Genomic DNA, 12,863 nt, shown 5'->3' on the forward strand with positions numbered 1-12,863 from the left:
TGGATTAGAATTCATTTAAAATGTTACCCAATCACATCCAACGGTGGGCACTGGGTTTTATGTTTTGTGAGTGTAAGCTGGTTGGGTCCAGGCTGTAACCTGTTTGTTATGAAGACCTGAAGAGAAATGCTGTCTGGAACAATCTGTCAGTCTTTCAGAGACATGGCCTACATACATAGCATCACACAGACACTGACATTCATATACCAGATTACTCACACGGGAGAGAGGTGGAAGCAATTTAAAATGTATTTGGATCTGGACTGAAGAATATTTGGAAACACAATTAAAAATATTGTCATGAAAACAATTTGGTAAGGAAGTTATTTCCAAATTGGATATTTTCAAAGTGCTTGACCTTTATAATAGTTTGATCTGGGTGTGGTAACCAGGCACGTTTGTGCACTTTGTCTTCAACAGATTTGAGTCTGAAAATTAAACCAAACAAATGGGTGGCCCTGTGATTATTGGACAATTAAAGTGGACACGGTTAGTATTGAAGAACAATCATTGGACACAAAACAATTTCTCTTCACAGATGCTGCTGAGCTTTTCCAGCAAGTTTTGCTTTTGTTTCTGATTTAAAGCATCTGCAGTTTTTTTTGGATATGGTCAAAAGATTTCTGACCTTGAATAATTAGACTTTGCTGTTGAAGGTCAGGACAATCTTGAAATCAGTGACATTCTGACTTGAGTCACACACAAAGATGTCGGCTGGGATTATGGCGGACATCAATGTAAATGCACAGTTCTGTTTGGACACTGAAGTTGTGGAGCTGACATACACTGGATATGGTTGATGAGGGATTCAATGTAAGACCCCATGTGCTGCAGTATTCCATCACCTTTGTAACATCTTCATTAAGGATCTGGGGCAGAATAACAGAGGCTTTATTGGTCAGTACATTGAGTGTAGGAGTGTGGCTGTACATGACATTGGTTAGGCCACTTTGGGAATACTATATTCAATTCTGGTCTCCCTGCTATAGGAAAGATTTTGTTAAACTTGAAATGCTGCGGATGAAATGTATCAAAATGTCACTGGGGCTCCAGGGTTTGGGCTATTGGAGGCTGAGAAGTGACCTGTTGCTGAACAAAGAGACCTTGGAGTGCAGGTTCATAGCTCTCTGAAAGTGGAGTCGCAGGTAGATAGGATAGGGAGGAAAACGTTTAGTATGCTTTCATTTATTGGTCAGAATATTGAGTACATGGGTTGGGAGGTCAATTTGCAGCTGTACAGGACATTGGTGAGTGTTGGAATCCTGCGTACAATTCTGGTCTCCTTCCTATCGGAAAGATGTTGTGAAACTTGCAAGTGTTCAGAAAAAATTTACAAGAATGTTGCCTGATTTGAAAGATTTGAGCGATAGGGAAAGGCTGAACAGGCTCGGGCTGTTTTCCCTGGAGCATTGGAGGCTGAGGTGTGACCTTCTAGAGATTTAGAAAATCATGAGAGGCTTGGTTGGGATAAATGGACAAAGTCTTTTCCCTGGGATGGGGGAGTCCAGAACTAGAGGGGATAGGCTTAGGCTGAGAGGGGAAAGATATAAATGAGATTGAAGGGGCAAGATTTTCACGCAGAGCTGGAGTGAGCTGCCAGGGAAAATGGTGGAGACGAGCATAATTGCAACTTTTAAGAGGCATCTGGATGGGTATATGTATATTAAGGGTTTGGAGGGATATGGGCTGGGTGCTGGCAGGTGGGACTAGATTGGGTTGGGATATCGGGTCGGCATGGACAAGTTGGAACGAAGGGTCTGTTTCCATGCTGTACATCTTTCTGACTCTCTGACTCGATGACCTCAGAGAGGTTTGCTAAATCATGAACAGCGTGGGTAGGGTGAAGAGCCAAGGTCTTTTCTACGGGGAAGAGGAGTCCATACTGGTGCACACAGGGTTAAGGTGAGATGGGAACATTTAAGATGGACCTAAGGGGCAACTTTTCTCAAATAGAAGTCAGTGCGTGCATGGAATGAGCTGCAAGAGGAAGTGGTGGAAGCTGGTACAATGACAGCATTTGAAAGGCATCCGGATGGTTATATGAATAGGAAGGGTTCAGAGGGATTGGGGCCATGTGCTGGCAAATGGGACTAGATCTGTTCAGGGTGAATGGGTTTAACGGAGCGGTCTGTGTCCATGCTATGACAATTTAACTCTCAGTCATCAGCATAGAGAAAACCGTGAGACATGGTTGTTGGTAGATCATTTGTCTGAATGTTGAAAAGTGTTTAGATCAACCCTGTGTCCAACCCTTGGTCAGTCTGCCCCATGCACTTCCTACCTTTCATAGAGTCATAGTGTCATCGAGATGGACAGCATGGAAACTGACCATTGGGTCAACCCTTCCATGTTGGCCAGATACCCGACATTATTCTCATCCCATTCGCCAGCACTTGCCCCACATCCCTCTGAACTCTTCCTATTAATATACCCACCCAAATGCCTTTTATATGTTGTAAATGTACCAGTCTCCACCACTTCCTCTGGCAGCTCATTCCATACACACATCACTGCAAGAATAAAACTGCACCTTAAGTCCCTTTTAAGTCTTTCCCCTGTCACCTCATACCCACAACTTCTCGTCTTGGAAAGAGATATTGGCTACTTCCCCTATCAATGCCCCTCATGATTTCATGAATCTCTTCAAGCTCACCCCTCAACCTTCAACGTACCACGGAAAACAGCGCCAGTCTATTCAGCCTCTCCCTACAGCACAAACACTTCAAACCTACAACATTTTTGTAAAGCTTTTCTGAACCCTTTCAAGTTTTATAACCTTGATCCTACAGCAGGAATTGAAAGCAGTATGTCACTAGTGAACTAACCAATCAGCTTGACAGCCACAACATGACCTCCCAACTCCGATACTCAAAGCACTCACAATAAAATCAAGCAACCCCAGCATAGCAAAGTAAAGAGAGTGGGAATCAGCTATGTATGGGAGAGAGAGTGGGAGCGGGCAGTGTGAGGGAGAGAGAGTGGGAGCGGGCAGTGTGAGGGAGAGAGAGTGGGAGCGGGCAGTGTGAGGGAGAGAGAGAGTGGGAGCAGGCAGTGTGAGGGAGAGAGAGAGTAGGAGCAGGCAGTGTGAGGCAGAGAGAGTGGGCACTGGCAGTGTGAGGGAGAGAGAGAGTGGGTGCCGGCAGTGTGAGGGAGAGAGAGAGTGGGGGCGGGCAGTGTGAGGGAGAGAGAGAGTGGGAGCGGACGGTGTGCGAGAGAGAGAGGGTGGGAGCTGGCAGTGTGAGGGAGAGAGAGAGTGGGATTCGGCAGTGTGAAGGAGAGGGAGATGGGAGAGGGCAGTGTGATGGAGACAGAGATTTGGAGCAGGCGGTGTGAGGAAGAGAGTGGGAGACGGCAGTGTGAGGGAGAGAGAGAGTGGGAGCTGGTAGTGTGAGGGAGAGAGAGTGGGAGAGGGCAGTGTGAGGGAGAGAGAGAGTGGGAGCTGGTAGTGTGAGGGAGAGAGAGTGGGAGAGGGCAGTGTGAGGGAGAGAGTGAGAGTGGGAGCGGAGAGTGCGTGGGAGAGAGAGAGTGGGAGCGGGTAATGTGAGGGAGAGAGAGAGAATGGGAGCGCGCAGTACGAGGGAGAGAGAGAGTGCGAGTGTGCAGTGTGAGGGAGAGAGAGATTGCAAATGGGCAGTGCGAGGGGGAGAGAGAGTGGCAGCGGGCAGTGTGAGGGAGAGAGAGAGTGGGATTCGGCAGTGTGAAGGAGAGGGAGATGGGAGAGGGCAGTGTGATGGAGACAGAGATTTGGAGCAGGCGGTGTGAGGGAGAGAGTGGGAGACGGCAGTGTGAGGGAGAGAGAGAGTGGGAGCTGGTAGTGTGAGGGAGAGAGAGTGGGAGAGGGCAGTGTGAGGGAGAGAGAGAGTGGGAGCTGGTAGTGTGAGGGAGAGAGAGTGGGAGAGGGCAGTGTGAGGGAGAGAGTGAGAGTGGGAGCGGAGAGTGCGTGGGAGAGAGAGAGTGGGAGCGGGTAATGTGAGGGAGAGAGAGAGAATGGGAGCGCGCAGTACGAGGGAGAGAGAGAGTGCGAGTGTGCAGTGTGAGGGAGAGAGAGATTGCGAATGGGCAGTGCGAGGGGGAGAGAGAGTGGCAGCGGGCAGTGTGAGGGAGAGGGAGAGTACGAGCGGCAGTGTGAAGGAGAGAGAGAGTGGGAGTGGGCAGTGTGAAGGAGAGAGAGAGTGGGAGCGGGTAGTGTGAGGAAGAGAGATAGTGGGAGCCGGCAGTGTGAGGGAGAGAGAGAGTGGGAGAGGGCAGTGTGAAGGAGAGAGAGAATGGGTGTGGGCAGTGTGAGGGAGAGTGAGAATGGCAGCGGGCAATGTGGGGGAGAGGGAGAGTGGCAGCGGGCAGTGTGAGGGAGAGAGAGAGTACGAGCGGGCAGTGTGAGGTACACAGTTGGAGCCGGCAGTGTGAGGGAGAGAGAGTGGGAACGGGCAGTGTGAGGGAGGGAGAGTGGGAGCAGGCAGCGTGAGGGAGAGAGAGGGTGGGAGCGGGCAGTGTGAGGGAGAGAGAGAGAGGGAGCGGGCATTGTGAGGGAGAGAGAGTGAGAGCGGGCAGTGTGAGGGAGAGAGAGTGGGAGCAGGCAGTGTGAGGAAGGGAGAGAGACGGAGCGGGCAGTGTGACGGGGAGAGGGAGTGGAAGCGGGCATTGTGAGGGAGAGAGAGTGAGAGCGGGCAGTGTGAGTGAGAGGGAAGTGGGAGCGGACAGTGTGAGGGAGAAAGAGTGAGAGTGGGCAGAGTGAGAGTGAGAGAGTGGGAGCGAGCAGTGTGAGGGAGAGTGTGTGAAAGTGGGCAGAGTGATGGAGAGAGAGAGGGAGCAGGCAGTGAGAGGGAGAGAGAGAGTGGTTGCTGGCAGTGTGAGGGAGAGAGAGTGAGAGCGGGCAGTGTGAGGGAGAGTGTGTGAAAGTGGGCAGAGTGATGGAGAGAGAGAGGGAGCAGGCAGTGAGAGGGAGAGAGAGAGTGGTTGCTGGCAGTGTGAGGGAGAGAGTGGGCACCGGTACTTTGAAGGAGAGATAGTGGGAGCGGGCAGTTTGAGGGAGAGAGAGTGTGAGCCGGAAGTGTGAAGGAGAGAAAGAGTGGGAGCCAGCAGTGTGAGGGAGAGAGAGAGTGGGACTGGGCAGAGTGAGGGAGAGAGAGTGGGAGCGGTCAGTGTGAGGGAGAGAGAGAGTGGGAGTGGGCAGTGTGAGGGAGAGAGAGAGTGGGAGTGGCCAGTGTGAGGGAAAGAGAGAGGGAGCAGGCAGTGAGAGGGAGAGAGAGTGGGAGCGGGCAGTGTGAGGGAGAGAGTGGGAGCGGGCAGTGTGAGGGAGAGAGAGAGTGGGAGAGGGCTGTGTGAGGGAGAGAGAGAGTGGGACTGGGCAGTGCGAGGGAGAAGAGAGAGTGTGAGCGCGCAGTACGAGGGAGAGAGAGATTGCGAGTGGGCAGTGCGAGGGAGAGAGAGAGTGGCAGCGGGCAATGTAAGGGAGAGGGAGAGTACGAGCGGCAGTGTGAAGGAGAGAGAGAGTGGGAGTGGGCAGTGTGAAGGAGAGAGAGAATGGGAGCGGTCAGTGTGAGGGAGAGAGAGAGAGTGCGAGTGGGCAGTGCGAGGGAGAGGGAGAGTGGGAGCGGGCAGTGTGAGGGAGAGAGAGTGGGAGCGGGCAGTGTGAGGGAGAGAGAGAGTGGGAGGGCACAGTGTGAGGGAGAGAGAGTGGAAGCGGGCAGTGTGAGGCAGAGAGAGAGTGGGAACGGGCAGTGTGAGGGAGAGAGAGAGAGTGGGAGCCGGCAGTATGAGGGAGAGAGAGTGAGAGTGGGCAGTGTGAGGGGGAGAGAGTGGGAGTGGGCAGTATGAGGGAGAGAGAGTTGAAGCGAGCAGTGTGAAGGAGAGAGTGTGAAAGTGGGCAGTGTGAGGGAGAGAGAGAGGGCGCAGGCAGTGAGAGGGAGAGAGAGTGGGAGCAGACCATTTGAGCGAGAGAGTGTGGGAGCCGGCTGTGTGAGGGAGAGAGAGAGTGGGAGTGGGCAGTGCGAGGGAGAGAGAGTGGGAGCCGGCAGTGTGAAGGGGAGAGGGAATGGGAGTGGGCAGCGTGAGGGAGAGAGAGAGTGGGAGTGGGCAGTGTGAGGGAGAGAGAGAGTGGGAGCGGGCAGTGTGAGGGAGAGAGAGAGTGGGAGAGGGCAGCGTGAGGGAGAGAGAGAGTGGGAGTGGGCAGTGTGAGGGAGAGAGAGAGTGGGAGTGGGCAGTGTGGGGGAGAACGACAGTGGCAGCGGGCAGTGTGAGGGAGAGGGAGAGTACGAGCGGGCAGTGTGAAGTACAGAGTTGGAGCCGGCAGTGTGAGGGAGAGAGAGAGGGAACGGGCAGTATGAGGGAGAGAGAGAGTGGATGCCGGCAGTGTGAAGGAGAGAGAGAGTGGGGGCGGACAGTGTGAGGGAGAGAGGGAGTGGGCGCCGGCTGTGTGAGGGAGAGAGAGAGTCAGAGCGGGCAGTATGAGGGAGAGAGAGAGTGGGAGCCGACAGTGTGACGGAGAGAGTGTGTGAGCTGGCAGTGTGACGGAGAGAGACTGGGAAGGGGCAGTGTGAGGGAGAGAGACTGGGAACAGGCAGTGTGTGGGAGAGAGAGAGTGGCAATCGGCAGTGTGTGGGAGAGAGAGAGTGGGAGCAGGCATTGTGAGGGAGAGAGAGAGTGGGAGCCGGCAGTGTGAAGGAGAGAGAGAGTGGGGCGGACAGTGTGAGGGAGAGAGGGAGTGGGACCGGGCACCATGAGGGAGAGAGAGAGTGGGAGCGGACAGTGTGACGGAGAGACAGTGGGAGTGGGCAGTGTGAGGGAGAGAGACTGGGAACGGGCAGTGTGAGGGAGAGAGAGAGTGGCAACCGGCAGTGTGAGGGAAAGAGAGAGTTGGAGCAGGCAGTGTGAGGAAGGGAGAGAGAGTGGGAGTGGGCAGTGTGAGGGAGAGGGAGGGGAAGCGGGCATTGTGAGGGAGAGAGAGAGTGGGAGCGGACAGATGAGGGGGAGGGAAGTGGGAGCGGACAGTGTGAGGGAGAAAGAGTGAGAGTGGGCAGAGTGTGATAGAGAGAGTGGGAGCGAGCAGTGTGAGGGAGCGTGTGTGAAAGTGGGCAGAGTGATGGAGAGAGAGAGGGAGCAGGCAGTGAGAGGGAGAGAGAGAGTGGTTGCTGGCAGTGTGAGGGAGAGAGAGAGTGGAACTGGGCAGAGTGAGGGAGAGAGAGAGTGGGTGCCGGCAGTTTGATGGAGAGAGAGCGTGAGCCGGAAGTGTGAAGGAGAGAAAGAGTGGGAGCCCACAGTGTGTGGGAGCGAGAGTGGGAGCGGGCAGTGTGAGGGGGAGAGACTGGGAGAGGGCAGTGTGAGGGAGAGAGAGTAGAAGCGGGCAGTGTGAGGGAGAGGGAGAGTGGGAGCGGGCAGTGTGAGGGAGAGGGAGAGTGGGAGCGGGCAGTGTGAGGGAGAGAAAGTGAGAGTGGGCAGTGTGAGGGGGAGAGAGTGGGAGTGGGCAGTGTGAGGGAGAGGGAGAGTGGGAGCAGGCAGTGTGAGGGAGAGAGAGTGGGAGCGGACAGTGTGAGGGAGAGGGAGAGTACGAGCGGGCAGTGTGAAGTACAGAGTTGGAGCCGGCAGTGTGAGGGAGAGAGAGAGGGAACGGGCAGTATGAGGGAGAGAGAGAGTGGATGCCGGCAGTGTGAAGGAGAGAGAGAGTGGGGGCGGACAGTGTGAGGGAGAGAGGGAGTGGGCGCCGGCTGTGTGAGGGAGAGAGAGAGTCAGAGCGGGCAGTATGAGGGAGAGAGAGAGTGGGAGCCGACAGTGTGACGGAGAGAGTGTGTGAGCTGGCAGTGTGACGGAGAGAGACTGGGAAGGGGCAGTGTGAGGGAGAGAGACTGGGAACAGGCAGTGTGTGGGAGAGAGAGAGTGGCAATCGGCAGTGTGTGGGAGAGAGAGAGTGGGAGCAGGCATTGTGAGGGAGAGAGAGAGTGGGAGCCGGCAGTGTGAAGGAGAGAGAGAGTGGGGCGGACAGTGTGAGGGAGAGAGGGAGTGGGACCGGGCACCATGAGGGAGAGAGAGAGTGGGAGCGGACAGTGTGACGGAGAGACAGTGGGAGTGGGCAGTGTGAGGGAGAGAGACTGGGAACGGGCAGTGTGAGGGAGAGAGAGAGTGGCAACCGGCAGTGTGAGGGAAAGAGAGAGTTGGAGCAGGCAGTGTGAGGAAGGGAGAGAGAGTGGGAGTGGGCAGTGTGAGGGAGAGGGAGGGGAAGCGGGCATTGTGAGGGAGAGAGAGAGTGGGAGCGGACAGATGAGGGGGAGGGAAGTGGGAGCGGACAGTGTGAGGGAGAAAGAGTGAGAGTGGGCAGAGTGTGATAGAGAGAGTGGGAGCGAGCAGTGTGAGGGAGCGTGTGTGAAAGTGGGCAGAGTGATGGAGAGAGAGAGGGAGCAGGCAGTGAGAGGGAGAGAGAGAGTGGTTGCTGGCAGTGTGAGGGAGAGAGAGAGTGGAACTGGGCAGAGTGAGGGAGAGAGAGAGTGGGTGCCGGCAGTTTGATGGAGAGAGAGCGTGAGCCGGAAGTGTGAAGGAGAGAAAGAGTGGGAGCCCACAGTGTGTGGGAGCGAGAGTGGGAGCGGGCAGTGTGAGGGGGAGAGACTGGGAGAGGGCAGTGTGAGGGAGAGAGAGTAGAAGCGGGCAGTGTGAGGGAGAGGGAGAGTGGGAGCGGGCAGTGTGAGGGAGAGGGAGAGTGGGAGCGGGCAGTGTGAGGGAGAGAAAGTGAGAGTGGGCAGTGTGAGGGGGAGAGAGTGGGAGTGGGCAGTGTGAGGGAGAGGGAGAGTGGGAGCAGGCAGTGTGAGGGAGAGAGAGTGGGAGCGGACAGTGTGAGGGAGAGGGAGAGTGGGAGTTGGCAGTGTGAGGGAGAGAGAGTGGGAGCGGGCAGTGTGAGGGAGAGGGAGAGTGGGAGCAGGCAGTGTGAGGGAGAGAAAGTGAGAGTGGGCAGTGTGAGGGGGAGAGAGTGGGAGCGGGCAGTGTGAGGGAGAGGGAGAGTGGGAGCAGGCAGTGTGAGGGAGAGAGAGTGGGAGCGGAAAGTGTGAGGGAGAGGGAGAGTGGGAGTTGGCAGTGTGAGGGAGAGAGAGTGGGAGCGGGCAGTGTGAGGGAGAGGGAGAGTGGGAGTTGGCAGTGTGAGGGAGAGAGAGTGGGAGAGGGCAGTGTGAGGGAGAGAAAGTGAGAGTGGGCAGTGTGAGGGGGAGAGAGTGGGAGCGGGCAGTGTGAGGGAGAGGGAGAGTGGGAGCAGGCAGTGTGAGGGAGAGAGAGTGGGAGCGGGCAGTGTGAGGGAGAGGGAGAGTGGGAGCAGGCAGTGTGAGGGAGAGAAAGTGAGAGTGGGCAGTGTGAGGGGGAGAGAGTGGGAGAGGGCAGTGTGAGGGAGAGGGAGAGTGGGAGCGGGCAGTGTGAGGGAGAGGGAGAGTGGGAGCGGGCAGTGTGAGGGAGAGGGAGAGTGGGAGCGGGCAGTGTGAGGGAGAGAAAGTGAGAGTGGGCAGTGCGAGGGGGAGAGAGTGGGAGAGGGCAGTGTGAGGGACAGGGAGAGTGGGAGCAGGCAGTGTGAGGGAGAGAGAGTGGGAGCGGGCAGTGTGAGGGAGAGGGAGAGTGGGAGCGGGCAGTGTGAGGGAGAGGGAGAGTGGGAGCGGGCAGTGTGAGGGAGAGGGAGAGTGGGAGCGGAGAGTGTGAGGGAGAGAAAGTGAGAGTGGGCAGTGTGAGGGGGAGAGAGTGGGAGTGGGCAGTGTGAGGGAGAGGGAGAGTGGGAGCAGGCAGTGTGAGGGAGAGAGAGTGGGAGCGGACAGTGTGAGGGAGAGGGAGAGTGGGAGCAGGCAGTGTGAGGGAGAGAGAGTGGGAGCGGGCAGTGTGAGGGAGAGGGAGAGTGGGAGCGGGCAGTGTGAGGGAGAGAAAGTGAGAGTGGGCAGTGTGAGGGGGAGAGAGTGGGAGTGGGCAGTGTGAGGGAGAGGGAGAGTGGGAGCAGGCAGTGTGAGGGAGAGAGAGTGGGAGCGGGCAGTGTGAGGGAGAGGGAGAGTGGGAGTTGGCAGTGTGAGGGAGAGAAAGTGAGAGTGGGCAGTGTGAGGGGGAGAGAGTGGGAGCGGGCAGTGTGAGGGAGAGGGAGAGTGGGAGCAGGCAGTGTGAGGGAGAGAGAGTGGGAGCGGACAGTGTGAGGGAGAGGGAGAGTGGGAGCAGGCAGTGTGAGGGAGAGAGAGTGGGAGCGGACAGTGTGAGGGGGAGAGAGTGGGAGCGAGCAGTGTGAGGGAGAGGGAGAGTGGGAGCAGGCAGTGTGAGGGAGAGAAAGTGAGAGTGGGCAGTGTGAGGGGGAGAGAGTGGGAGAGGGCAGTGTGAGGGGGAGAGAGTGGGAGCGGGCAGTGTGAGGGAGAGGGAGAGTGGGAGCGGGCAGTGTGAGGGAGAGGGAGAGTGGGAGCGGGCAGTGTGTGGGAGAGAAAGTGAGAGTGGGCAGTGTGAGGGGGAGAGAGTGGGAGTGGGCAGTGTGAGGGAGAGGGAGAGTGGGAGCAGGCAGTGTGAGGGAGAGAGAGTGGGAGCGGACAGTGTGAGGGAGAGGGAGAGTGGGAGCAGGCAGTGTGAGGGAGAGAGAGTGGGAGCGGGCAGTGTGAGGGAGAGGGAGAGTGGGAGTTGGCAGTGTGAGGGAGAGAGAGTGGGAGCGGGCAGTGTGAGGGGGAGAGAGTGGGAGCGGGCAGTGTGAGGGAGAGGGAGAGTGGGAGCAGGCAGTGTGAGGGAGAGAGAGTGGGAGCGGACAGTGTGAGGGAGAGGGAGAGTGGGAGCAGGCAGTGTGAGGGAGAGAAAGTGAGAGTGGGCAGTGTGAGGGAGAGAGAGTGGGAGCGGGCAGTGTGAGGGAGAGGGAGAGTGGGAGCAGGCAGTGTGAGGGAGAGAAAGTGAGAGTGGGCAGTGTGAGGGGGAGAGAGTGGGAGCGGGCAGTGTGAGGGAGAGAGAGTGAGTGTGGGCAGTGTGAGGGAGAGGGAGAGTGGGAGCGGGCAGTGTGAGGGAGAGAGAGTAGAAGCGGGCAGTGTGAGGGAGAGAGAGAGTGGGAGTGGGCAGTGTGAGGGAGAGAGAGTGGGAGTGGGCAGAGTGAGAGAGAGAGTTGAAGCGAGCAGTGTGAGGGAGAGAGTGTGAAAGTGGGCAGTGTGAGAGAGAGAGAGAGAGGGAGCAGGCAGTGAGAGGGAGAGAGAGTGGGAGCAGACCATTTGATCGAGAGAGTGTGGGAGCCGGCTGTGTGAGGGAGAGAGAGAGTGGGAGTGGGCAGTGCGAGGGAGAAGAGAGAGTGTGAGCGCGCAGTACGAGGGAGAGAGAGAGTGCGAGTGGGCAGTGCAAGGGAGAGAGAGATTGCGAGTGGGCAGTGCGAGGGAGAGAGAGAGTGGCAGCGGGCAATGTAAGGGAGAGGGAGAGTACGAGCGGCAGTGTGAAGGAGAGAGAGAGTGGGAGCGGGCAGTATGAGGGAGAGAGAGAGAGAGTGGGAGCGTGTAGTGTGAGGGAGAGATATTGGGAGCGGGTAGTGTGAAGGAGAGAGAGAATGGGAGTGGGCAGTGTGAGGGAGAGAGAGTGGGAGTGGGCAGCGTGAGGGAGAGAGAGTGGGAGTGGGCAGCGTGAGGGACAGAGAGAGAGTGGCAGCGGGCAGTGTGGGAGAGAGGGAGAGTACGAGCGTGCAGTGTGAGGTACAGAGTTGGAGCCGGCAGTGTGAGGGAGAGAGAGTGGGAGCGGGCAGTATGACGGACAGAGTGGGAGCTGGCCGTGTGTGGGAGAGAGAGAGGGAGCAGGCCATTTGAGTGAGAGAGCATGGAAGCCGGCAGTGTGAGGGAAAGAAAGAGTTGGAGCCGAGAGTATGTGGGAGAGACAGTGGCAGCCGGCAGTGTCGGGGAGATAGAGAGTGGGTGCTGGCGGTGTGAGGGAGAGAGAGGGTGGGGGCGGGCAGTGTGAGGGAGAGAGAGAGTGGGGGCGGGCAGTGTGAGGGAGAGAGAGAGTGGGGGCGGGCAGTGTGAGGGAGAGAGAGAGTGGGGGCGGGCATTGTGAGGGAGAGAGAGAGTGGGAGCTGGCAGTGTGAGGGAGAGAGAGTGGGAGTGTGCAGTGTGAGGGAGAGGGAGAGAGGGAGCGGGCAGAGTGAGGAAGAGAGAGAGAGGGAGCGGGCAGTGTGAGGGAGAGAGAGAGAGAGTGGGAGCTGGCAGTGTGAGGGAGAGAGAGTGGGAATGTGCAGTGTGAGGGAGAGGGAGAGAGGGAGCGGGCAGAGTGAGGAAGAGAGAGAGAGGGAGCGGGCAGTGTGAGGGAGAGAGAGAGTGGGGGCGGGCATTGTGAGGGAGAGAGAGAGTGGGAGCTGGCAGTGTGAGGGAGAGAGAGTGGGAGTGTGCAGTGTGAGGGAGAGGGAGAGAGGGAGCGGGCAGAGTGAGGAAGAGAGAGAGAGGGAGCGGGCAGTGTGAGGGAGAGAGAGAGAGAGTGGGAGTGTGCAGTGTGAGGGAGAGATAGAGAGTGGGAGCGGGAAGAGTGAGGGATAGAGTTGGAGCAGGTAGTGTAATGGATTGAGAGAGTGGGAGCGGGCAGTTTGAGGGAGAGAGAGAGTGGGAGCGGGCAGTGTTAGGGAGAGAGAGAGTGGGAGCCGGCAGTGTGAAGGAGAGAGAGAGTGGGCCCCAACTGTGTGAGGGAGAGAGAGAGTGGGAGCCGGCAGTGTGAAGGAGAGAGAGAGTGGGAGCGGGCAGTGTGACGGAGAGAGAGTGGGAGAGGGCAGTGTGAGGGAGAGAGAGAGTGGGCCCCAACTGTGTGAGGGAGAGATAGAGTGGGAACCGGCAGTGTGAAGGAGAGAGAGAGTGGGAGCGGGCAGTGTGAGGGAGAGAGAGAGTGGGAGCGGGCAGTGTGACGGAGAGAGAGTGGGAGCGGGCAGTGTGAGGGAG

Source organism: Chiloscyllium punctatum, chromosome 29 (assembly GCF_047496795.1).
Source record: "Chiloscyllium punctatum isolate Juve2018m chromosome 29, sChiPun1.3, whole genome shotgun sequence".
NCBI classification, from domain to species: Eukaryota; Metazoa; Chordata; class Chondrichthyes; order Orectolobiformes; family Hemiscylliidae; genus Chiloscyllium; species Chiloscyllium punctatum.